This window comes from Bubalus kerabau, chromosome 10, assembly GCF_029407905.1.
Source record: "Bubalus kerabau isolate K-KA32 ecotype Philippines breed swamp buffalo chromosome 10, PCC_UOA_SB_1v2, whole genome shotgun sequence".
Lineage (NCBI taxonomy): Eukaryota > Metazoa > Chordata > Mammalia > Artiodactyla > Bovidae > Bubalus > Bubalus kerabau.
Window position 1 is genome coordinate 53,655,659 of NC_073633.1, and position 26,061 is coordinate 53,681,719.

The 26,061-nt window shown below is 40.6% G+C and overlaps 1 long non-coding RNA gene across 2 annotated transcripts in view; it reads left to right on the top strand.

The window, feature by feature from the left end:
* LOC129621369 (uncharacterized) overlaps positions 1-26,061 on the top strand; it is a 102,995-nt gene that overhangs the window by 63,795 nt on the left and 13,139 nt on the right. Inside the window, exon 3 of one of the 2 annotated variants that reach the window (XR_008699254.1) lies at positions 13,218-13,342. This is a non-coding gene — a long non-coding RNA (uncharacterized LOC129621369). Of the gene's footprint in view, positions 1-13,217; positions 13,537-26,061 lie in introns of those variants that run through there. The other variant, XR_008699253.1, reaches the window with a different exon arrangement.

Below are 26,061 nucleotides of genomic sequence, written 5' to 3' on the forward strand. Positions count from 1 at the left end.
TTAGAAAAGAGAAACTATTGTAAGTTTTAGCCACTTGAGTGGAAATGCTTTTTTTTCTTTTGAATTCCATCACTTGGAATGGGACTCCAGAACAAGAGGAAGACAATTACAGTAATTTTTTAAAAGTTCTGTATTTTGAACACATCTTATTTGTGTTCAAAATAATCTGACCCATTGCAGATATAAATAGAACTATATACGTAGATATAAACTGGAAATAAGTCAACCTAAATGTTAACAATAGTCATTCCTGGGATGTGAGAACAAATATTTTAATTTTTTGATATTTTTCCTCTTTTCTTATTTTTCTGCAATGAGCATGTGTGACTCAGAACCAGAATAGCACAGTTAACATTTTTTTGAGAGTTCAAGCACTCTTCATCTGTGAAGACTTTCCTGATTCCAAAGGCAACACCTAAGAGCTCCTTCCATGTCCGCCGATAATTATCTGGCTTCCTCACAAGGCTGTGAGCTCTTCAGAGTGGGGGTGGCGTCTCTTCATCTATATATTCTCAGTGCCAGCTCAAGACATGCAGCCATTGGATATTTAATAAGTATTTCTTAAGTAAAAGATTAAGAATCCACCCTGAGAGGCTCTTCCTTTTGGCTGTAGATATTTCATTTTTAGGATACTTTTGTTCAATCTTTGATTTCTAATAGGAGAATAAACCCTTTGTCAGCAATTAACATTCAGTACAGAGTAACTGAATAGGGCTTAGAAAAATGAGGCAGTAGACTGTAAATTGGGCTTGTCAAGGAGGAAGCAGAGACAGGGTCAGGGGCCAGTACACCCCATGAATGATGAAATGTGGAGGGAGGCAGGACCCAGGCTGGGGAGGTGAGGGAGGCACTTGCCTTGGGCACAGAATTTCAGCAGGCTCAAAAATCTCAGTGATCAAGAGATATCATATTTCATACCATATTTTTAAAATCAAAATTTATGTAAAAAAATCCATGATGAGCAAAAAATCAAAATTGTTCAATAAAAATAGGATCAGTATCACTAATTTTTCTTTTTGCCTTGGGCTATAGTGTGGCTCAGTAGAGCACTGCTACTGATTTTGTCTTGACTGAAAAGTTTGATATTTTGTTCATCCTGGCATTTTTTTTTTTACATTAAGTTTAATTTTTAAAATAATATATGAAAATATTTATCTTGATGTTGGAGTTTTTGCCATCACCTTAAGTTTTGCCCTGAGGTGAGTACCTCACTCCCCTTCCCCTAGTACTGACCCTGGGTGATTGTCAGCCATAGGGTTGGAGGGCGGGTGTATGTGAAAATGTCCACATTCTGGAACAGGAGAAAGGATCTTCCTGGCCTAACACCAAGTGTCTCACTCTACTGGAGCTGCCAGAACATATTACCACAGACATGGGGGCTTAAGCAATGAAAATTTATGTCCTGAAGTTCTGGAGGCTAGAAGTCTGAGATCTGGGTACTGGCATGGTCAAATTCTTGGAGAGTACCCTGTTCCTGGCTTGCAGACAATCACCTTCTCCCTATGTCCCTCATAGTGTAGAAAGAGGGAGAAAGCACTCAGATGTATCTTCTTGTGCATGCAAGAATACTAGAATGGGTAACTATTGCCTCCCCTAGGGGACCTTCTCAACCAGGGATTGAATACTCATCTCCTGCATCTGCTGCCTTGGAAGGTAGATTCTTTATCGCTGAGCCATTGGGGAGGTCCCAGTGTTTCTTCTTCTCTTAAGAATTAGTATCTTATTACTAATCCCATCTGTAGGTGCTACCCTCATGACCTCATCTTGTTGTTGTTTAGTCACTAAGCTGTGTCTGACTCTTTGCAAACCCAGGAAGTGCAGCACACCAGACTTTTCTGTCCATCAATATCTCCTTGAGTTTGCTCAAACTCAAGTCCGTTGAGTCAGTGATGCCATCCAACCATCTCATCCTCTGTTGCCCTCTTCTCCTCTTGCCCTCAATTTTTCCCAGCATCAGGGTCTTTTCTAATGAATCAGCTCTTTGAATCAGGTGGCCAAAACATTGGAGCTTCAGCTTCAGCGTCAGTCCTTCCAATGAATATTCAGGACTGATTTCCTTTAGGATGGACTGGTTGGATCTCCTTGCAGTCCAAGGGACTCTCAAGAGTCTTCTCCAACACCACAGTTCTAAAGCATCAATTCTTCAGTACTCAGCTTTCTTCACAGTCCAAGTCTCACATCCATACATGACCACTGGAAAAACCATAGCCTCGACTAGACGGACCTTTGTTGGCAAAGTAATGTCTCTGCTTTTGAATATGCTATCTAGGTTGGTCATAACTTTCCTTCCGAGGAGTAAGCATCTTTTAATTTCATGGCTGCAATCACCATCTGCAGTGATTTTGGAGCACCAAAAATTGATGCTTTTGAACTGTGGTATTGGAGAAGACTTTTGAGAGTGCCTTGGACAGCAAGGAGATCAAACTATTCTCCAACACCAAGGTTCAAAAGCATCAATTCTTTGGTGCTCAGCCTTCTTCATGGTCCAACTCTCACATCCATACATGACTACTGGAAAAACTATAGCTTTGACTATATGGACCTTTGTCAGCAAGGTGATGTCTCTGCTTTTTAATACACTGTCTAGGTTTGTCATAGCTATTCTTCAAAGAAGCAAGTGTCTTTTAATTTTGTGGCTGTAGTCACTGTCCACATTGATTCCAGAGCCCAAGAAAATGAAATCTGACACTGTTACCACTGTTTCCCCATCTATTTGCCATGAAGTGATAGGACCGGATGCCATGATCTGGCGAAACCGTAGAGTAAGACACATGGTGTTAATGCCAGTTTTTTGAATGTTGAGTTTTAAGCCAGCTTTTTCACTCTCCTCTTTCACCTTCATCTAGAGGCTTTTTAGTTCCTCTTCAATTTCTGCCATTAAAGTTATATCATCTGTATACGTGAGGTTGTTGATATTTCTCCTGGCAATCCTGATTCCAGCTTGTGACTCATCCAACCTGGCATTTCACATAATGTACTCTGCATAGAAGTTAAATAAGTAGGGTGACAATATACAGGCTTGACATACTCCTTTTCTAATTTTGAACCACTCCATTGTTCTATGTCCAATTCTAACTGGTGCTTCTTGTCCTGCATACACATTTCTCAAGAGGCAGATAAGGTGGTCTGGTATTTGCATCTCATTAAGAATATTCCAGTTTGTAGTGAACCACACAGTCAAAGGCTTTAGCCTAGTCAATGAAGCGGAAGTAGATTTTTTTTTTTTAATTCCCTTGCTTTTTCAATGATCCAACATATGTTGCCAATTTGATCTCTGGTTCCTCTGCCTTTTCTCAATCTAGCCTGTACATCTGGAAGTTCTTAGTTCATGTACTGCTAAAGCCTAGCTTGAAAGATTTTGAACATAATCTTGCTGGCGTGTGAAATGAGTGCAATTGTATAGTAACTTGAACTTCCTTTGGCATTGCCTTTCTTTGGGATTGGAATGAAAACTGACCTTTTCCAGGCCTGTGGCCACTGCTGAGTTTTCCAAATTAGGTGGAATAATGAGGGTAGCACTCTAACAGTGTCAACTTTTAAGACCTGAAATAGCTCAGCTGCAATTCTATCACCTCCACTATCGTTGTTGATAGTAATGCTTCCTAATGTCCACTTGACTTCACTCTTCAGGATGTCTGGCTCTAGGTGAGTGACCACATCATCATGGTTAACTGGGTCACTAACAGCTTTTTTGTACAGTTCTTCTGTGTACCCTTACCACCTTTTCTTAATCTCTTCTGCTTCTATTAAGTCCTTGCTGTTTTGTCCTTTATTGTGCCTATCTTTGTGTGAAATATTCCCTTGCTGCTGCTAAGTCGCTTTAGTCGTGTCCCACTCTGTGCGACCCCATAGACGGCAGCCCACCAGGCTCCCCCGTCCCTGGGATTCTCCAGGCAAGAACACTGCAGTGGGTTGTCATTTCCTTCTCCAATGCATGAAAGTGAAAAGTGAAAGTGAAGTCGCTCAGTCATGTCTGACTCGTAGCAACCCCACAGACTGCAGCCTACCAGGCTCCTCCATCCATGGGATTTTCCAGGCAAGAGTACTGGAGTGGGGTCCCATTGCCTTCTCCAGAAATATTCCCTTGGTATCTCCAATTTTCTTAAAGAGATCTCTAGTCTTTCCCATTCTATTGTTTTCCTCTGTTTCTTTGTGTTGGTCACTTAAGAAGGCTTTTTTTTTTTTCTTTAATTTTGCCTTGCTGTTCTTTGGAACTCTGCATTCATTTGGGTGTATCTTTCCTTATCTCCTTTGCCTTTTGCTTCTCTTCTTTTCTCAGTGATTTTTAAGGCCTCTTCAGACAACCACTTTGTCTTCTTGCATTTCTTTTTCTTGGGGATGGTTTTGGTCACCACCTCCTGTACAATGTTATGAACCTCCGTCCATAGTTCTTCAGGCACCATGTCTAGCAGATCTGGTCCCTTGAATCTATTCATCACCTCCACTGTATAATCATAAAGAATTTGATTTAGATCATATTTGAATGCCCTAGTGGTTTTTCCTACTTTCTTAAATTTGAGCCTGAATTTTTCAATAAGGAGCTGATGATCTTGGGAGAAGGTGGGAAGATTTGGGAGAATGGCATTGAAACATGTAAAATATCATGTATGAAACGAAAAAAAAAACCACATTTAGCTCCAGGTCTTGTTTTTGCTGTCTGTATAGAGCTTCTCCATTTTGACTGCAAAGAATATAATCAATCTGATTTTGGTACCATCTGGTGGTGTCCATGTCTAGAATCGAATTTGGTGTTGTTGGGAGAGTCTTTGCTATGACCAGTGCATTCTTGGCAAAATTTTGTTAGCCTTTGCACTGCTTTATTTTGTACTCCAAGGCCAAACTTGCCTGTTACTCGAGGTACCTGCCTGTTACTCCAGGTACTTGACTTCCTACTTTTGCATTACAGTCCCCTATGATGAAAAGAACATCTTTTTTTGGTGTTAGTTCTAGGAAATTTTGTAGGTCTTTGTAGGCTTGTTCAACTTCAGCTTCTTCAGCATTAGAGGTTGGATCTAGACTTGGATTACTGTGATGTTGAATGGTTTGCCTTGGAAACAAACCAAGATCATTTTGTCATTTTTGAAATTGCACCCAAGTACTGCATTTTGGTCTCTTTTGTTGATTATAAGGGCTACTCCATTTCTTCTAAGGGATTTTTGCCCACAGTAGTAGATACAATGGTCATCTGAATTAAATTCCCCCATTTCATTCCATTTTAGTTCACCGATTCTGAAAATGTCAATACTCACTCCTGTCATCTCCTGTTTGACCACTTCAAATTTACCTTGATTCATGGACTTAACATTTCAGGTTCATATGCAATAGTGTTTTTTACAGCATCAGACTTTACTTTCACCACCAGATACAACCACAACTGGGCATCATTTCTGCTTTGGCTCAATCTCTTCATCTTTCTGTAGCTATTTCTTCATTCTTAATATTGGGCACCTACTGACCTGGGGGATTCATCTTTCAGTGTCATATCTTTTTGCCTTTTCATACTGTTCCTGGGGTTCTCAAGGCAAGAATATAGAAGTGTTCTCCAGTGGACCACATTTTTTCAGGCCCTAACTAGCAGGGACATGCCATTCAGCCAGTCAGTGTAACTGGATGACATTCCTGGTGCCCTGGCTGTCCCACTGCTGGTCCTTATTCAGCATTTAAACCTTCACTGGCTGTCAGGTGTCAGTCAACATGCAGCCATGGGTTGAGGCAAAGGCCCTGCTGGAGTGTCTGGGAAGGGAATCCGGGGAAGGCTGGAGTCAGTGTTGGATGAAGACCATGAGCAGAGGTCGCCTTGACTTCACAGCTGCAGTTGGCTTTCCTGGAGCTGATCTGCTGCCCATGAGTCACTGTCCACCGTGGAGCTAATCAGCCACCCAAGAGCCGTTGGATCCGTTAGAGCTCATCTAACCCCAGTTAGATGAGGGGTTAGCTCATCTAACCCCTCCAAATACCATCCCATTGAGGGTGAGGCCTTCAACGTGTAAATTTTGGAGGAACTCATTCAGTCCATAACACCAAGGGTGAGCATTGCTTTTGACATCAATGCCCAAAATAACAAGAGGGATGTTAATAATATTAATAATGTCTTAGAGCATGTTCCAGTTTCACTTCTGTTGTCTCATCTAATCATCATGAAAAGTCTGTGAGGAAGGAAGAACAGGCATTATCAGTTTGTTTATAGAATGAGGGAACTTGATGAAGGCAAGTGGTATCTGACTAGTAGGGAATTCTTTGAACTCTGGGCTCCTCATTCCAAAGCAGTGTTCTGTCCACCACTCCAGTACTCTCCCTCCCTCTCCCTTTACTGAAGAAGGACGTTTTACTTATCGGGTCCTTTAACTCCTGTTATCTCCTTCATGATTCTGACAACAACACTGTGAAGTAAGCAGGACAGGGATTTTTATCCCCATTTTACAGATGAGGACACTGAGTCCAAAAAAGGCATCACCTTGGTGCAAACCATAGAGCCTCCAAGTGGGAAAGTCAGATCTCAACCCCTGGTTCTGTGAGCATACCTCCTCCCTAGCAGAGAAGCACCCGGGTCCCCATTCCATCCCATCGTGAAGGATGAGCGGGTCCTGCCTGTTGTTGGGCCTGGATTGCTGTGATGACGAAAGGCCTTAGAAATCCAGTAAGTGGGAGAGTGTTCCTGCCAAGGCACCAAGGGCAGCATTGACTTCTTGGAATGATGGAGTATGCTGGCAAGCTCTTCACGTCCAGCTCCAGTCTTTACTACAATCCCTGTGATGTTCACAACCCTCCAGTGGGTGACAACAGTCCCCAGGCTCACAACATGCAGATGGTTCCCAGGACAGGCTGTGGGAACCAGGTTCAGTGCCCTCATCTCACCTGCATTGATCAGTTGGTAGCACGAGGGGCTTTCTGAGTCTCCCTTGTACCATATTTTTCTCAAAACAGGAGATGGACCCCAGTCCCCTCCAGGGACTGTAAAAATGCTAGCACATGGTAAATGGACCACACATCTTGAAATTCAAATATGGTGACATGAACATGGGAAGAGAAATCTGATCCCAGCGAAAGATACAGACTCAAAGGAGAGCCAAATGAAACCCTTGAGAAAGAATTCAAGGGGTGCCTCATACAGAACTCAGCCCTTTGAAACTCAGGGAATCAATCACTGAAGACCTTCATCCACTTAGTAGAGTAATGATGAGTCTTTAGAAAGAAGGATGTCAGGAAAATGTGTTTATGGCTCAGAATAAAGAATTAACTTGTGCCAAAAAGTCCGGTGGCTATAGCATTAGCTGTGAATGATTGAGAACAACAATGTCAGAGGCTGGCAATGGGTTGGAAGCCGCCAATGGGATGAGAACCCAAGGAAAGTTTTATCTCCCTTAGAAAACATCTATCATGTGAGTAGACTACATTAAATATGAAAATGCCAGTTACTTGCCTCTTCCTCTTCTCATTCTCCTTCTCTTCCTTCCTCCTCTTTCTGTTCCTTTTCTCCTTTTCATTTCTTCTCTTCTTCTTTCCTTCTCCTTTACATTTTTGTATGTTGTATTCTTTCTCCTTTTTCCTCTTATTTCTTCTCTCTTTCCCTTTGTCTCTCTCCCTCCTCTTTCTAGCTTTCTCTCTCACTGTTCATTCCTATTTCCACTTCTGCTCCCTCTACCCTTTCCAGCTAGATTTTTTTTCTCCTAAGTGCTTTTGGCTATGTGATCTGGGGCCACCTGGTAACAGAGAAGTCTCTCTGGAAATGAAAAGATTGTACTAGAAGTTTTCTGGCACAGGAAAGGAAAGCATGTATATTGCTTGTAAGCTTTTCAAACTAGAATGTTATATAGCCATTAGAAATGATGGCCCTGGAAACTATGAAATGGCATGAAAAGAGCTTATCTGCTACATTGAAATGAAAAATTCAGGAGGCAAAATCATATGTGTGGCATGATTACAATTGTGTTTAAAATGCAGCCAAAATCTATGCACAAGGAAAACCTGGAGGGAAATAAACCAAAAGTTGACAATTATCTTCTTAAAGGAGGTTGACTTTAAGTGGTTATTCTTCATTTTTTACTCCTAACTTTTATTTAGTAAGCACACTTTGCCTTTATAGTGATAAATTAAGCAGTACAGAGAGATCAAACCAGTTAATCCTAAAGGAAATCAACCCTGAATATTCATTGAAAGGACTGATGCTGAAGTTCCAATACTTTGGCGAGGAGTCAACTCTTTGGAAAAGACCCTCATTCTGGGAAAGACTGCGGGCAGGAGGAGAAGGGCACAGCAGGGTGAGCAAGATAGCATCACCAACTCAGTGGACATGAATCTGAGCAAACTCTGGGAGGCAGTGAAGGACAGAGAAGCCTGGCCTGCTGCAGTCCATGGGTCACAAAGAGTTTGAACTGAACAACAGCTAATTACTGAACGACAACAACGATAGTCATTGCTTACTCAGGATGTAAGCAAGTCAGAAACTTGCTATCAGGGCATGACCACTCTACAGTTTGGGGTTACACCTTATAATGGGCAGGGCTTGGTGCCAGCTAAGGGAGATGGAGCTACTTATGAAATTTCATACCAGTCCCCACACAATTCATGGCTCGTGTAATGCCACTTGTCTTTTCAGCCTTCGGATGGGAAATTTGTACTGTACTTATTGAGTCCCCCCTACAAAGGAGCACGTATGCTGGAAGCTTCACATACCTTAGCATTGCAGCCCTAAGAGAGAGGGGCTATTATCATCCCCCTTCTACACGTGTAGAAACTCAGACTTGGTAAGTGATTCATTCATCATCCCAAAGAAACTCAGTCATAAAATAAACTTTAACTCAGTTTGGTCTGAATTCTGCATTACCCCAAGTGATCACCAAGGAATTCAAGCTTCTGAAAGAAGCAAAGGTGGAGGAAAGCTCCTCAAGGTAGTGAAAAATCAAAGAAACCAGTCAAATTTGGGCTGGGAAATAAGTTAGCTCATTGTGCAGAGGTAAATTCCCTGAGTATTGCATGATATTAGTTATCACTACTGAGCTGAGAATAACTTTTCCCAGACATCTTTGTTCAAACTGTTTATATGTGTAAGCAAACTATTAATTAGGGACCCTAAGAGTTCCACATTCAGGACACAGCACCATGCACTGCAAAAGTAGATTTTTTATAATGTTTTTTCAATGTATGTCATTAATTATGTCCACTTACCACTAAGATAACTTTGTGATATGTCATGAGGAAAATAAAGATATAATATGACCTTTACTTTAACTGCTTATATTTTAATTGGTGTCTGTAACTTTTTATACATGTGTGTATGTGTTTATACAGTTGCAATCATACTTTGTACACAGTTTTTGTCTGTTTTGTCCAAACAGTTGATATATGCTTTCCCATTTCCTATACTTTGTCTTCATAATTTTCAGTATACCTAATGTTTCTTGAAATGAATATGCTGCACTTATCTTAACTCCTTATCATTGGGCATTTAGGGTTGTTTTAATCACTAGAAATAATGCTGTTATAAATATGTTTAACATATCACTTTTTTCGTGTAAATTATTACCTTAGGACAAATTTACAAGAGTCAGATTACTGGTACTAAATATGTGAAAATAGTAATGATTCTACATATGTGCTGCTGAGTTACAATCCAAAAAGGATAGGCCATTATATACTACCTGGATCTCAGTAAGTACTTAATAAATAGTTAATGAATACATGAATAAATGTTACCAGCAACATATGTAAATCTTTTTTTGAATATATAAACTATTTAAGCAGAAGAGACCTATCTTTAATTTATTGAATGCATGTACTCTAGTCACACTGGTTGAAACCAGAACTTCTGAGAATCAAATGTTCTCATTTGTTTCAGTTGTTCTAAGTAAAGATTTCCAATAAGGGAAGGTTCTTTATCAAACTGATTTGGCGACTTTTGCTAGGGAAAAGGGTGGAGATGAACCCTTTCACTACATCCACTGGACGCCTGGGACTGGGTTGGAAGCCCTCAGGATTTCCAGGCTCCCTCAACTCTCCAAGCTTTCCTGTGGCCCCATTGGCTTGCCAGGTCTGTGATTATTTTCCCCATCCCTCAGTATCTGTTGAGTTTAAAGCTTCAGTATCACCAGGTCTCTGCTCCTGATTATAGACTTGAGCAGAGAGAGAGTAGATTGATCACAAACAACCCAAATGCAGACATCAGAAATGAAGGAATGCATCACTGAGGACTCAGGATGTAAGCCTCAAAACCAATATGTCAATTTGAGAAAAGCTCTAATGAAACAAGCTCATTATACTCACTCAAAGGGATAGAAAGCCAACAAGAACACAGAGAAGACACCAGTAATGGAATTGCCCTGCTGCTGCTGCTGCTGCTGCTAAGTCGCTTCAGTCATGTCCGACTCTGTGCGACCCCATAGACGGCAGCCCACTAGGCTCCTCCGTCCCTGGGATTCTCCACACAAGAGTACTGGAGTGGGTTGCCGTTGCCTTCTCCAATGGAATTGCCCTAAAGGCAGCAAAATCATCTGATAGTACTCCTTTGACAGATAATAGGAAAAATAATAAGTGAGCTTGCAGGAATAGCAAAAGACAGCACTAAACTTGTAAAGATGATAATAGAACCTAAGACATCCATGACCCTTTCATCAGGGTCAAGAATTAGCTACAGAAGCCTTTGCATACCTCATCCAAATCCCACAGAGTGTACAAACATCTGATAAAATGCAAGAGAACAAGAGACCTGGGCAAAAGAATATGGACTTACAGCCAATGGGCAAAAGAAAACCAAGCCCAACAGGGTCAGTGGTGAAGAATGTAAAACAGAAGGGTAGAAGGTGAGTTCAAGCAAAATGAATGGTTTTTATGTGAGAAAAGTATTTCTCAACAGCAGTCCTTAAAGATATACCATCAGAAAATGACCAGTCAGAATTGAAACTGAAGGACAAAGACTCTCCTAAGTGATCATATGCAAAAATAAGAATTATGTCAGACTTCACCCATCCACATTTGGCCCGGAGCAAAGGCCCTTGGAGGGACATCCACCCAAAGTGAAGAGAAATAAAGTTTGTACACAAACAGCTTCTTGCCAAAATTATTGTTCTTATAAGCACAGAGAGGATGTTCCAAGACCCACCCACAGGATGTGAAATGATTTGTCAACAAAGTTCCACAGACACAATGATCACTTTAGGAAGCAATGAAAATTTAAAGCTCAACAGGGCATAACATTTTTTTTTTCTTAAAGATATCTCCTAGTAATTAATATTAATTTTATCAAACTTTGCTGTCTCATGTGTGATGTTCTTTAGCCTAAGCACTTCTGCCTTTACTGCTCTGGTTAATACACAGTGAAATGTTGGCCCTTCTTTTTCAACATATCTTTTAAGGTCAAACTTTGAACTTCATAAGGTGAATTTATTTAAAATGATGCATTCTTGCAATTCAGGAACAGTGCTTAACACACTGCTCTGCAAATTTTGCGCAATTTGTGTTGATAATGATAAAAAAGGCCTGTGTCAAAACTAGAGGAAAAATGTTTTCAAAGAGGTTGTATCAGCATGCTCACTGAACTTGGATTTTTAAAAAATTAATATTTACTTTATCAAAATAATAAATGCACATAGCTTGAAAGTCAAATAGTTCTAAAAGGCTTATAACAATTTCTAAGTAATTCTTTGCCCCACCACTCCACAATTTTTCCAGTCTCCTTGTTTAGAGGCAACTATTTTGATTTGGGGGGAGGTTATATTTTGGTATTTAAGCCTACACATTTCTAAATAATATGCACATATTACTCTCTTTGGATTAATGAATTTTAAGTATTATTTTCTATCTTTCTATTATAGATGAGGACTAAAGTTCTTTTCTGCTTTTCCTTCCCCATTGCATTTGGCTAAATCAGAATTCAATATTCCTGTGCTCATGTTTCTGGCTTTGTATTATAGAATGCATACATGCTAAGTCACTTCAGTCAGGTCCAACTCTGTGCGACCCTATGGACTGCAGCCTGTCAGGCTCCTCTGTCTGTGGGATTCTCTAGGCAAGAATACTGGAGTAGGTTGCCTTGCCCTCTCCAGGGGATCTTCCCAACCCAGGGACTGAGCCTGTGTCTTTACCACTAGTACCACTTGGGAAGCTCCATATTGTAGGATACTACTCTGTATTTGCTGTCTTCCTTGCCCTTTGTCTTTTCTGAAGTGGATTGCTGTGTATGTGTGAGTGTGTGTGAGTGTAAGTGTGTGTATTTTCATGTTACTAGTCATCTTTGAATGAATTGGTAATTTCCCCCACATTTTCTCAAAGTTTTCAATACAACCTTCTACACAGTCAACCACATCAAGAAATTTAAATTTTTTTTTTTTTTTGCTTGTGCATATCCATCTAGAATACCTTTATTCTCCTCCTATTGCAGCTAAGTGCTGTCCAGACAAGTGGAACAGTGCCATACTAGAAATTTGTTTTGGTTTTTCTCCTGAGTTGGATTTCCTGCCTTTGAGTTTTTCACGATCCTGGTTAGAAATCTAAAGTTATTCTGATACTTCTTTTCGGGTATTTGTTTATTGTTACCATCAGCTTGGAGGAACTTTTCTTTGAGCCAAACACCCTAAAATGTCACAACAGTATCCATTGGTGAGAATCCAGTTTCTCACATTGCATCCTCCAGGGACCCTTTTAATTTGGAGATTCTTGTCGTTCAATTATAAGAAATATTCGAATGATATTATTATTTCCTTTCCTAATTTATTCTCTTCTGTATAGACCAACTATTTTTTGTATGTTGAAACAAGTTGACTCTCTAATTTTAAAAATCTTTTCAAAATGTGCCTTTATTAAGACTTTTTTCATTTCTGATATTATGTTTTTGATTTTCATGTGTGTTGTATGTGTGTGTGGAGGGGGAGGGTATTCTAACTGCTCCTTTTACACAGCATTCTGTTCTAGTTTTGTGGATGTACTATCTTTTCTTATTTCTGCCAATGAATGATGATGATTGATGATATGTTTGTTGTTCTCTTCTCCCTGTATAATCTACCTCTTCTGATTTGCATTGTTCTGTTTGTTTGCTTTGGCCTCCGTCTTCTGTGTTAGAGGCTGTCCTCACATGTTATTATGTGTCTCACATGTTATTAGGCTGTCCTCACTGTCTTATTTTTTCGCAGTTATGGGAAATAAGGTAGTTGATTAAATGTGAGATCCACGGTAGCATTTTGTGGATGAGCTCTTTAGCGGAACCTCTGATATGATTATTTTTCTAGGTTGTCCCTTGGGCTTGTCACATACTCCAGGGAATACTGTTCCAATACCCTGCCTGGAGGGCAAAACCTGGCCACCAGCATTCTAAATTGAACCACAGAAGAGTGTTGAAAGTTCTCGGCATTGGGTATGTGATTAACCACTCAACACCACCCACTATGCTTGTCTACGCCATGTTTGCAGACCTTTAAAAAAATCTTTTCCAGAGAGTAAACCTTCAAACATTTCATGAAATGGGGAAGGACTTGTCACCCAGGAATGTGGAATAGGGAAGGGAACTCCTTAAAAAAAACTGCTTTTGACAGTCATTTGATTTTACCTTTCGACCTCTCTTCACTCCTAGTTTCAGAAGTCCTAGTGTTATTAGTTCCTGAGCCTTTTAAAGATTCTACAGTACACCTTTGGTTGGTTGTCAGATTTCCTTACTTCATCTTACAGTTTTATCACAGGTGCTAGATGCGTTCTCACTCATTTGCTTGCTTTTCCACCTTCAAACTTTTGAATTATTGTTGCTTCTCCTATTTTCCCTTCTTCTCAGGTTTATGTATTTTAGAACAATCTATTTGTTTTGCTTTAGTGGATTTTAAGATCAAGGTGAATTACTGTACACATTCAGGAATATGTTGTTTTCAATTTGAACATTATAAATCTGCCATTTTTATAGGTTGAAAAAGGTTGGAAATTGGCAGTTCCATATGATTCAACCTTACCTTATGTATGCCTGTATTTATATGACTTAAAGATCTCTTTTCAAGTAGTGGGAGAAATTATGGTATATATTAATATATTCCTAAGTTGAAAGCATGAGATCACCCTGAAAAGTTGACCTGAGCATTTTTGACTAGATGATACCTGCCCACGTATTTACTTCCCACTTTAATTGCTTTTTTTCCCAGTAAAAGGATTTCTATGTTCTATGCCAGGGTAAAGTAAGCCAGGGTTTGGTGTATTGAAATGAACAATGGTGTTGACATGAAAGGCACAATTTTTACCTTCAGTATTTACTCTCTATGTAAAAATAGGAGTTCCGCAATCCCCAGTGTTTTCCTTAATAAATTCTTCTGTATTTGGTGTTAGACAGCACTGGTTTTACAAATTTATTAGCTGAGTGACTTTGGAGAGTCTTCCTTTCTAAATAGGATTGAAAGCATCATGGGAGAACTAAGTGTGACCCTAGAAGTAAAGATCTTAGCTTTAGTACCTGGCAGGCAATAAAGGTCTTAATGTTAAGATTATCAATGTTAATTATTAGCAGTATTAATACATGACAGATTATTAAGTTATAAAGATCAATTACATGTTCATTTCCTCACTCACCATCACTGCTCCATAAGTGTGAGAGTCAAATGAGACAACATATGTAAAATTTCCATGTAAATCCTATCTATAGTTCACCATGTATCGCAGACCACTAATAAATATTTTTCTTTGGATAGTTAACCCAAAGGAAGCTGCATAATGTTGAAAGTAAGTGCTTACTGCACCTGCCAGTCAGACAGATGTACTTTCTGTGTCTTTTGTGCCTTTCTGCAGTACCTCCCCAAATCCCTGGGATCCAGACCAGCAGAAGTGACAAGTTAGGTGCAAACCAAAACTCTTCTAAATCCAAATGTATTTTATTTTTCAAAACTGACACTGGTTAGTTTTTTTTTGTTCTGTTAACCAAATAACATTGGTTATTTTTTGTTATGTTAACCAAATAACATTGGTTATTTTTCAAAACTAACAAAGAATAATCCTTTCCCCTAAAACTTTTAAGGGATGTAATAATTAAGAGAAAGATAAATGTTAGACTTTCTTTTCCAAATGTGAGTTTTCCTGCATATTTTTCAGATAAGACTGACCAAAGCATTGTTGGTCAGTGTGGCTCTTAGTTTTACTACTGAGTGAAACCTACTGTGATCTTGTACAATTTTTTTTTTCTTTTTTTTTTTTTTCATTTTATTTTATTTTTAAACTTTACATAACTGTATTAGTTTTGCCAAATATCAAAATGAATCCGCCACAGGTATACATGTGTTCCCCATCCTGAACCCTCCTCCCTCCTCCCTCCCCATTCCATCCCTCTGGGTCGTCCCAGTGCACCAGCCCCAAGCATCCAGTATCGTGCATCGAACCTGGACTGGCAACTCGTTTCATACATGATATTTTACATGTTTCAATGCCATTCTCCCAAATCTTCCCACCCTCTCCCTCTCCAACAGAGTCCATAAGACTGTTCTATACATCAGTGTCTCTTTTGCTGTCTCATACACAGGGTTATTGTTACCATCTTTCTAAATTCCATATGATCTTGTACAATTTTGTGAGCTGTAAGCATATGGAGAACCTATAGATGGATCAAAGGATGGACAAATTCCCAGATTGTCTTCCCACTGATTGAGATTATTTCTATGAGAAAGTCTAGAACAAGAATGTCTTTTAGCAAATGGATAGAGCAGAATCCAATAGGAAAAGGTCTTAAAAAGAGATGTACTATGAAGTATTATTGCTAGTGACTTGTTAGGAGGAAATGTCTTATAGATTAAGAGAATAATTCAAACCATCCAATAGTCTAGTTTTTAGAATTACAGAACACTATTGTTATAGACTAAGTGACTGAGCACACACATGTCCACCATTATAGAATAATCAGAGTGAAGGAGCAAACTAACAGTTAATGAATACCAATTCTTCTTCTCAGCCCTCTGGGAAAGGAAAAGTGGGTATTTTATCTGTTAAATAAATGAGTAAGCAGAGGGTCAAGGAGATTAAGTAATAGCCCAAGAACTCCCAGCTCTTTGTGTTGAAGTGGAACTGGAACTCAGGACTATTCAGTCCTAAGGTGTTAGCTTTTTATTCTCTGTTGTGCATAGTTGTTCAGTCATGTTCGACTCTTTGCAACCTCATGGACTGTAGCCCTCCTCTGTCCATGGAGATTCTCCAGGCAAGAATACTGGAATGGGTTGCCATGCCCTTCTCCAAGGGATCTTCCCAACCCAGGGATCAAACCCAGGTCATATGCACTGCAGGTGGATTCTTTACCATTTGAGCCTCAGGGCCTGACATATAATTAAAGGGAAGTGATATACTTCAGGTTTCACTGCTATTTAATAGTTAAACCAGAACTCAGGTTTCTTGACGCTTAGCTCAGTTCACCATTTTATACTCTGAATTGTCTTTTGCACAAGTCACCCCATAGACTGTCATTTTATTGATAATTTTGCCAAGTTCATATGTGAAAATGGATTTGTCTTGGTCTCAGGCTCTAACACAGGGTTAGTAGAGAGTAGAAATGAGGCTTGCTATAACTGATGGATGATACCAAGTTCTACTCTGGTAAGAATTCACAGATGACCAGGAGCTTAGTCAGCAGAGATTCTTTGTCATTTCTTGGCTTGGTCAATTAGTGGCTGTTGAGATCCATCATCTTGTTATTTCTCAAAAGATGTCTGAGAAGTAATTGAGAGGCTCCATTGTTTGTTTGACTTGACATAGAGAAAACTCATTTGTCTAAAGGAATAATCCTTTTGAGCATGATGATTCGGGCCATCATTCTCTAAATCCACTCTAGTTGTTACAGATTCCACAGGCTTGGCTATGGCAGGAGGACTTTATATGAACGCTCTGAAAGTATTTTAAAGGGACATCTTGATAGCTAATTGCTTTACTTAATGCTAAGGTGTGGGAAATTTTTCTTTTAAGTAATGGAATGTTTTTCATGCTGTGAAAGAATTGCCTTCCTAATGAGTTCCATGTTAAAACATATTGAATATCAACTCTATATGTGTATATATAAATGACAAGCAAAATTATCATCAGGAAAGTTCTTATTAACTTTCTAGAATATTCTAAGAGCAAAGAATAAATTACAGAAAATATTGAACAGATCCATGGAGATTCCTAGCAAATAGGAAGAACATACAATGAAATTGAGCTTGTTTTAATTTTCACTTTAATTTCAACCTTATTTATTGAATTGTTAAAGTTTCAAATGTATCATATGTTTGTATACATATAGTTCAGTTCAGTTCGATGGACATGAGTTTGAGTGAACTCCGGGAGTTGGTGATGGACAGGGAGGCCTGGCATGATGTGATTCATGGGGTTGCAAAGAGTTGGACATGACTGAGTGACTGAACTGACTGATGCCATTCATAAATTTATAAAATAAATTGTTTTAAACCACTGAGTATTTGGGTGGTTTGTTACAGAGCAGTCGCTAACTCATAACTTACAATAGGTACCTAATAAGATCTTTTCTAATCAAATCCAGAGCTTAAAAACTACAGTACATGGATCTCTCAGTGACATGCCTGTTTGTACCAATTTGGCCTCCTTAACAAACTCTGTACTTGCATATCTGAGGCTACAGGCACCCTGCAGATTCCCTTTAGCAGCTAAGAGTTGGTCTCCAGTCTCCTTCTCTATTAGGTATCCTCAGATTTATTACTTTGTACCTGGATTCTTTCTCTTGGCCCAGCTATGCTGACTTTCATCTTGGTCCTTTTAACAGCTTGGTTTCTAATTTCAGCTGAGGCTGGACACTCTGACACACAGTATTCAGTTTTATCCTAACAGTTTGGGGGTCTTGTCCCACTGTATCCCCATAGCCAGCCCAAGCTCTGAGTTCTGACTTTCCTTTTGTCTAGGAAGAAAGACTGAGCAAGAATTACCCACTATGATACTGGCTTAAGCAGCACTCTGTCTTTTGTTGACTAAGCAGCACTTAATCAATCAATCACTTGACTAATTGATTCTTATTGTCGTGTGAGGGGAAGACAAGAAATTTTGCAAAATACTGTCAAATCGTCCTCTTGGACAAATGAGAGCCCAGGACACTGGAATCCCAGAAGCTTATACTGGACAGAAGTAAAGTGAGACCAGTCTTCACATTTATAGAGAATAGAAGTACAGAAGACCCAAGAAACAATAGTGATGGATAAAACTTGAATCAAAAGCCAAGTAGACAGTTCAACCAAAATATCAATACAAAAGACTTAGACCAAGAGGTGTAATCCAGGAGTGAGGTGATAACTAGTAATCCCTGTCCATGTTTGAGTGAGATTTCCACTAGAGCAGGAATGGTCCTGGAGAAGATACCCACATTCTACATGGAGCTCCCGTCTGTGCTCAGTTGTGCAGTCGTGTCTGACTCTGCAACCCCTGTGGACTGTAGCCCACCAGGCTCCTCTGTCCACGGTATTTTCCAGACAGGAATACTGGAGTGGACTGCCATTTTTTCCTCCAGGGGATCTTCCCAACTCAGGGATCAAACCCTTGTTTCCTATATTGTCAAGTGGATTCTTTACCACTGAGCCACCTGGGAAGCTCATGGAGCTCCTGAGAACTCATTTATGGCCAGGGAAAAACTCCCCGTGTGTCCCATGACAACTCTGACTGCACCTTCAATGAAGTGCAAGTCAACCAATCATTATTGTCAGAAGACTTCTCATGGTTCTCGGGCTTTGTATAAAATATACATTCAAAAAGCTAGTTTCACCCAACCACCTTTCTCCCAGTTACTCTCAATCATTCCATAGTAGAAGAGAGGAACAGAACAGTTGCCCTTACTCACCACATCCTGGGAACAGCTCAACTTTCTCAGTTCCCATGGATTCCATGGGAACGGGGTAATGTCATTGACAGTGGAGAGAACAGCTATCTATTTATGAAGTAAATTGCTTGTCTACCCACATTCTATGTGTAAGCATAGAATTTTAATACAGAAGTGTGTGTGGTGTGGGAGAAAGAAAACTAGATGACCGGCAAGAGATCAATCTTCCAATAGGTTGAATTCATAGAGATCTAGGTGTGGATGTAACTTCAGATGTCTAGTAAATCATATAGCCTTTAAAAATACATTGCATCTCTGTCTGATATTGTGTCATCAGAGATCCACTTACAGGGTTAAAAGAATACCTTAAATATTTCTCCAAGAGTATTCTATTATTATAAAGTGGTCCTTGGGAGAGATAAGAATCCACTAGTCATCTAAACTTTAGTGGCAATTAGCTTAATAGAATGAGGTTGGGATAGGCAGGCAGACCTAGTGGAATTTCGTGTGGGTATCATAAGGCCCTAAGCACCTAGCTATGAAAATGACGGCAGAGTTGGGACCAGGAGACAAAGAGGGAAGTAGACAAAGTGAGAGAAAATACAGAAAGAGAGAAAATTTCCACATACTTAGTAGTTTGAATGTTGGAAACAACTAGAAGGAGAAAGGACAAGCCAGGGTTGTAATGCTAACATCTTTCTCACTGGATCATCTGGGCGACCAACTAAAATAATGTACATAAAGCATCTAGCACAATGCTTGACACACTAGACATCCAATAAATAACAACTATTGTTACTTTTATTATGTTTTATTTTCCTAAGGAGATGCTTGTGTTCTGAAAACAAGTGCCCAGGGACAAGTCAAATCCTAAACCTCTTAACCTCATCTGAGGCCACTTTTCAATTCTTACTCCACCCAGTCCTTCTGCTACCAAGCCTGCTGCCTACCTCCCGTTTAAGCTCTTTCTCTTCCTTTCCATTTGGATGTACCATCAGGTTCTCTGGTCCTTCTTTCTCATCTGTTTTCTTTTCACTTCCTTTATTCAGTGTTTACATGGACCTACCACCCTTCTTTTGAGAAGGGCATGGCAACCCACTTCCAGTATTCTTGCCTGGAGAATCTCATGGACACAGGAGCCTGGCGGGTTACAGTCCATGGGGTCACAAAGAGTCAGACACTACTGAAGTGACTTAACATGCACACACACACACACACACTCTTTCTAGAATAAACCACCCTTCAGACTCTTCTCCTATATACTGTTACCCCCACACAGATCTTTTTAGTCTACCTTGGATTTACAGGAACAACCTTAATGAAAAGCAACTCATACTTTTAGAAAAACTAAGTGTCAGACTTCATGCTGCCCCCTTAGGTAGCTGTGTGTGATCATAAGAAATTTATCTCTTAGCTTCAGTTTTCTCATCTATAAAACTGGGATAACATTTCCTATCTTTTCTGTTCATTCAGCATTCAATCCATGTTTATTGAACAATGATCTCGACAATAAGTACCCTATAGTGAGTAGAAAATAGGCATGATCCTTCTCTCTACAGAGCTTATAGTCCAGAGTGGGAGAAAGCAGCTCAGATATGATCAAATAATATAAATAAATAGCATTCAGAGGGTGGTTGAGGTAGGTGGGATGAATTGAGAGGGTAGCGCTGACATATATACACTCCCATGTATAAAATAGATGTCTAGTGGGAAGCTGCTGTGTAGCATAGGGAGCTCAGCTTGGTGCTCTGTGATGACCTAGAGAGGTGGGATGGGAGTGGGGTTGGAGGGGGTCTCAAGACGGAGGGGATATATGTATACATATAGCTGATTCACATTGTTGTACAGCAGAAATGAATACAACATTGTAAAGCAATTATCGTCCAATAAAAATTAAAGATAAAATATCAACTGGGACAAGTGCTATGAAGAAGGGATGTTGGGCATCAGATCAGATCAGATCAGTCGCTCAGTCATGTTCGACTCTTTGTGACCCCATGAATTGCAGCACGCTAGGCCTCCCTGTCCATCACCAACTCCCGGAGTTCACTCAGACTCACGTCCATCGAGTCAGTGATGCCATCCAGCCATCTCATCCTCTGTCATCCCCTTCTCCTCCTGCCCCCAATCCCTCCCAGCATCAGAGTCTTTTCCAATGAGTCAACTCTTCGCATGAGGTGGCCAAAGTACTGGAGTTTCAGCTTTAGCATCATTCCTTCCAAAGAAATCCCAGGGCTGATCTTCCTTAGAATGGACTGAGAGATGTTGGGCATAAGTAGAAGGATTTTACAGAGCTATGGAACTGGGAAACATTAACTTTTCCTTTGGAAGTAAAACTTGAAATAGGATTTGAAGAACTGGCATGAGTAACAGGACAAGAAGTAGGAGTAAAGCATTCTGGGCAAATAGTGCAAAGTTTTAAGTGGTCCTATATTTATATGGGATATCAGCCTGTGTTGAACTGTATAAAAAAGGTGGAAGAGTTGAAGGGTTGAGAGCGTTTTTTCTTTCTAGTGGATGAATGGCAGTTCCATGCATTGTATAGTTGTCAAAACTGAAAAGAACCTAAGATTTTACTCTACTTGCTAGCTAACAAGTTAGCCTCCTTCAGTTTTATCAGTGCTGGCAGAAGACATGAGACTCCTGGGCCAGAAACAAAGGCCTTTCTTACTCGTATCAAAGCCAACAGTGTGGGTTTAATGTTTTCATCGGTTTTTCTCTTCCCAGTTCCTGCGGGGGCTGCCTAAAGTGGCCCAGGTGAATGCTGTGCACACAGTGGGTTCTCACAGCTGAGGGGTGTCCAAGCTTAGGTTGGGCTTCCCAGGTGGCTCAGTGGCAAAGAATCTGCCTGCCAGTACAGGAGCTGCAGGAAACATGGATTGGATCCCTGGGTTGGGAAGATCCCCCAAAGGAGGGCACGGCAACCCACTCCAATAGTCCTGCTGGGATCATCCCATGGACAGAGGAGCCTGGAGGGCTACAGTCCATGGGGTCACAAAGAATTAGACATGACTGAAGTGACTAAACAAGCTCTCAAACTTAGGTAATGCAAGTCTTTCATAATAAACTCACACAAAGTTGCCATTTGCTCTGGAAGGAGACATTATCTTTATTTTGTCCAGACAAAATAAAGATAATGAACAACAAGCAAATCTGCTCTTTGTTGCAGAGGTTGGCATTCCACAAAAAGGCCATGACTGCCTCTGCTCTCGAGATGTGTAGAAGCATAGGAGTACCCCTAGGAGGGAACTGACCCCCTGTGGCGCTAAACACTGGAGAAGAAGCATGATGCTTTATGGCTACCATTGGGACTGAGGATCAAACAGCACAGCATCTGCTGCTGCTGCTGCTGCGTCGCTTCAGTCATGTCCGACTCTGTGCAACCCCAGAGACGGCAGCCCACCAGGCTCCCCCGTCCCTGGGATTCTCCAGGCAAGGACACTGGAGTGGGTTGCCATTTCCTTCTCCACTGCGTGAAAATGAAAAGTGAAAGTGAAGTCGCTCAGTCGCGTCCGACTCATAGCAACCCCATGGACTGCAGCCCACCAGGCTCCTCCATCCATGGGATTTTCCAGGCAAGATTACTGGAGTGGGGTGCCATTGCCTTCTCCAACAGTGTATGCTAAGAGTAAGCAAAGAGAAGGGGTCATGGTAGTGGCTCTCTGGCCTTGGTCAATAAAGGTAGAATTAGGATAATCAGAAGTGAGTCTGATTATCACATGAAAATGATGACTTTCCTCATATCTCTTAATAAGTGGGCAAACAAGCCTTTCTTTGAAAACTTATTATTAAAAAGCATTGCAAACACACCAAATATTATCAGTGTGACACTAGCTAAATAAATTATCAAATATCCATGCTCCGAGGTACTATGTTAGCCATTAAAAAATAAAGTAGATATATATATATGTACTGACATGAAAAATAGTACCTGGATACATTAATATGTGAAAAAAGCAAGTAACAAAATAATTGTTATTTATATTTGTGTGAGAAACATCATGAGAAACGCTGGGCTGGAAGAAACACAAGCTGGAATCAAGATTGCCGGGAGAAATATCAGTAACCTCAGATATGCAGATGACACCACCCTTATGGCAGAAAGTGAAGAGGAACTAAAAAGCCTCTTGATGAAAGTGAAAGAGGAGAGTGAAAAAGTTGGCTTAAAGCTCAACATTCAGAAAACGAAGATCATGGCATCTGGTCCTATCACCTCATGGCAAATAGATGAGGAAACAGTGGAAACAGTGTCAGAATTTATTTTTCTGGGCTCCAAAATCACGGCAGATGGTGATTGCAGCCATGAAATTAAGATGCTTACTCCTTGGAAGAAAAGTTATGACCAACCTAGATAGCATATTGAAAAGCAGAGACATTACTTTGCCAACAAAGGTCCATCTAGTCAAGGCTATGGTTTTTCCAGTGGTCATGTATGGATGTGAGAGTTGGACTGTGAAGAAAGCTGAGCGCCAAAGAATTGATGCTTTTGAACTGTGGTGTTGGAGAAGACTCTTGAGAGTCCCATGGACTGCGAGGAGATCCAACTAGTCCATTCTAAAGGAGATCAGTCCTGGGTGTTCTTTGGAAGGAATGATGCTAAAGCTGAAACTCCAGTACTTTGGCCACCTCATGTGAAGTGTTGACTCATTGGAAAAGACTCTGATGCTGGGAGGGATTGGGAGCAGGAGGAAAAGGGGACAACAGCGGGTGAGATGGCTGGATGGCATCACCGACTCGATGGACATGAGTTTGGGTGAACTCCGGGAGATGGTGATGGACAGGGAGGCCTGGCGTGCTGTGATTCATGGGGTAGCAAAGAGTCGGACACGACTGAGCAATTGAACTGAACTGAACTGAAAAACAAAAACAAAATATAAGTGTACCTGTGACTATAGGTATATGGATAGGAGACGATCAGAAGCACTAATTAACTCACCTGGGAATGTGTGTATGGGGAAGGGAGGGCTACGTAGTGGGTGGTGACCCCCAGGGGGATCTTTACATTTCATTTTATATAATTTTGTGGTGTTTGAATCTTTTACAATAAGGATGCTTTTCTAGATAACAGTGAAATGTTAGGCAATGAAATGTAAAGACAAAAAGAAAAATAAATCCACCACCCCTTATATCTGTCAAGTCCAAGTTTGTTCCACATGCACAGTTTGGGCCACAGGATACATTTCCCTTTATTACTGCATAGCATTTAAACCCAGGGCTTGAATTTTGCATGTGCCCAAGTACCTTTTAACATTGCCCATGGAAGGATTGTCATTTAAAATATGTTTTGTACTGCTTTTGAAACACATTTAATCTTTTCTCCATTAATCTGCTTTCCCTAAACCTTTCCCTAATTCTTCTCAAGGATTTCCTACCTGCTGTGCAGGATATACAACAGAGTGACTCTAATCATGTTTGGAATTATTTTTATCAATTTAATCCATATTTGGCAGTTATTTCCATTCCCAAGTCTTAGACATTCTAGGCCGTATGCTGATCAACTTCTCAGTGTTACATGACATTGGCAACAGATAAGATAATAAATGGATAATTATCTTCTGAAAAATAATGTTAGCTCTTCACATAGGCTAAGCTAACCTGAGCTCTATCTACTAAGTATATTTTAGGCCTTCCAGTTTTGGAAGTTCTCTCCAGCTGAAAATAATACTCTTTGACCAGGTTCCATATAGGCTGCATCTATTTTGAAGTCCTCTTCACACAGGCTTACGGGTTTGTTGTTTTTTGCTGGCTTTTGATGCCTGATCCAGTTTGAGACATTGAGTAGAAAGGGAAGGTCAAGTGTCTCATCATGTGAAATTCTACTTCGATTAGATTTGGCCAGGACTCCCTTTTGTCCCTGAAGGAGCTTGGTGGGGGAGGGGTGCAGTGTCTCCTGGGATTTTGACCCCCTTGGTTGCAGATGCTGAGTCTGCGGCTTAACTTTGCCCCTCAGAGTCTCTTCATTTCTACAAGACACAGCCACTAGGAGCACGTGGGAAAAGCAGTGAGGTTGACGTCACAGCCACCAGGCACTGGGTGGGCCTAGGGCTGCCAGGAGACAAGGTAGACCTCATGGGGTGTGTTGTTTGATTTTATTTGTTTTTTGCTTGTTTATTATTCTTTTGTCATGAGATGGAAACATGAGATGACACCGAGTAGTTCTGATGGCAACCCACTCCAGTGTTCTTGCCTGGAGAATCCCAGAGATGGGGGAGCCTGGTGGGCTGCCGTCTATGGGATCGCACAGAGTTGGACACGACTGAAGCGACTTAGCAGCAGCAGCAGCAGCATTGGAGAAGGAAATGGCAACCCACTCCAGTGTTCTTGCCTGGAGAATCCCAGGGATGGGGGAGCCTGGTGGGCTGCCGTCTGTGGGGTTGCACAGAGTCAGACAGGACTGAAGTGACTTAGCAGCAGTTCTGATAGAAAGCTCTGTGTTTTGAGCCATAGGGTTTATTTCCAGTTGGAACTGCTGTGTGATATGGACTCTGCCTTCATGGTCTCTGTACACTATGAATTCCAACCTTTGCCAACTGGAAATTATATCCACTAGCCTTGTTCTAATGCTGTCAGAAAACACTGAAAATCCTTTATATCAGTGAGACCCCACCAGCATGAAATATTTAGTTACTTTCTACACCTAAAGCTTTAGGGGGCACTAAAGCTGACGATGCCTCTTACCAGCTGTGTGTCTTTGGACAGATAATTAAAACTCTGAAAGCCTTGATTTCTTTGTGGCTATAAAATACACTTCCTTCATGAAATTGTTGTGAGAAATAAATGAGATAAAATAAGCAACCCTGAATCCACCCTACCTCTGGACTTCTCATCCTTTAAAATAATTAATGTCCTTACTGTTTAAAATGTGTCACCTGAGGATTCTTCTGCTTGCAAACAGGAGCATCCTGACCAACAGGTCACATCTGATTTTTCTGCTTCTAGTCCCAAGGGTTACCCTTAAACAATTGTAACCTGGCCCCTCAGGAGTCACCCCCAAAAGAGTGACCATCCTAGGGGTTATTTTCCTTCTTCCTCTACCTTCTGACAGTAAACATCTGGTAGCATCTGAAACTTTTCTTTTTAATTTTTTGTTTCCTGAATTCTTGCCCTGTATTTAATTGCTTCAAAGAGACAAACTCTTGACTATTTCAGCTATTCTACTTGGAGCCCGAATCCTGAGTGCTTAGCCTGTGTTTGTTTCAGATCTGCCATTTGGCCTCAGACTTCTGTCCTAGTGTTTGCTCCATAGCTTCTGCCGTGACTTTCCTGGGGAGGAGCCCCTGCTGGCCATACTTGATTTCTCTGTCAGCAGC